We start from the raw sequence: 936 nt of genomic DNA on the forward strand, positions 1-936 counted from the left end.
GGTGTCTGGTGATAGCATTTTGACACACAGCTGTCATTCTATGGATGGACACCACGTTTCACATTTCATCCTTTGATTATAGATTTTATTTATGAAGTAGACTTCATAAATAAAATGAAGTGGACTTCATAAATAAATAAAATAGCAAACATTTAAAAAAAAAAAGCAATATTTTTTACTTTTTGCTATAATAAATATCCCCAAAAAATATAAAAGAAAACAAATTTCTTTCTCAGTTTAGGCTGATATGTATTCTTCTACATATTGTTGGTAAAAAAAAAAAAAAAAAAGAAATCGCATATATTGATTGGTTTGCCCAAAAGTTAGAGCGTCTACAAAATAGGGGATAGATTTATGGCATTCTTATTATTAATTTTTTTTTTCATTAGTAACGGCAGCGATCTGCGATTTTTATCGTGACTGTGAAATTGCGGTGGACACATCGGTCACTTTTGACACTATTTTGGGACCAGTGACATTTATACAGTGATCAGTGCTATAAAAATGCACTGATTACTGTGTAAGTGACACTGGCAGGGAAGGAGTTAAACACTAGGGGGCGAGCAAGGGGTTAAGTGTGTTCCCTCAGCGTGTTCTAACTGTGGGGGGGATGGGCTCACTAGAACATGACAGAGATCACTGCTCCCGATCACTGGGAGCAGTAGATCCCTGTCATGTTGCTAGGCAGAACTGGGAAATGCCTTGTGTACATCTCCCCGTTCTGTCGCTCTGTGTCATGATCGCGGGCCCCCCGGTGGACATTAGGTCCGCGGGACCCGTGGGCATGCTCACGGAGTACGCGGCGTGCGCGCACCCACTAAGTCGTGTCTTAAAGGGGACGTACAGGGAACGCCCATTTGCGCAGCCATGCCATTGTGCCGACGTACATCGTCGTGCGCTGGTCGGCAAGCAGTTAATAACATTATTACATATGTG

The sequence above is a fragment of the Aquarana catesbeiana genome, linkage group LG05 (genome assembly GCF_042186555.1).
Source record: "Aquarana catesbeiana isolate 2022-GZ linkage group LG05, ASM4218655v1, whole genome shotgun sequence".
NCBI lineage: Eukaryota > Metazoa > Chordata > Amphibia > Anura > Ranidae > Aquarana > Aquarana catesbeiana.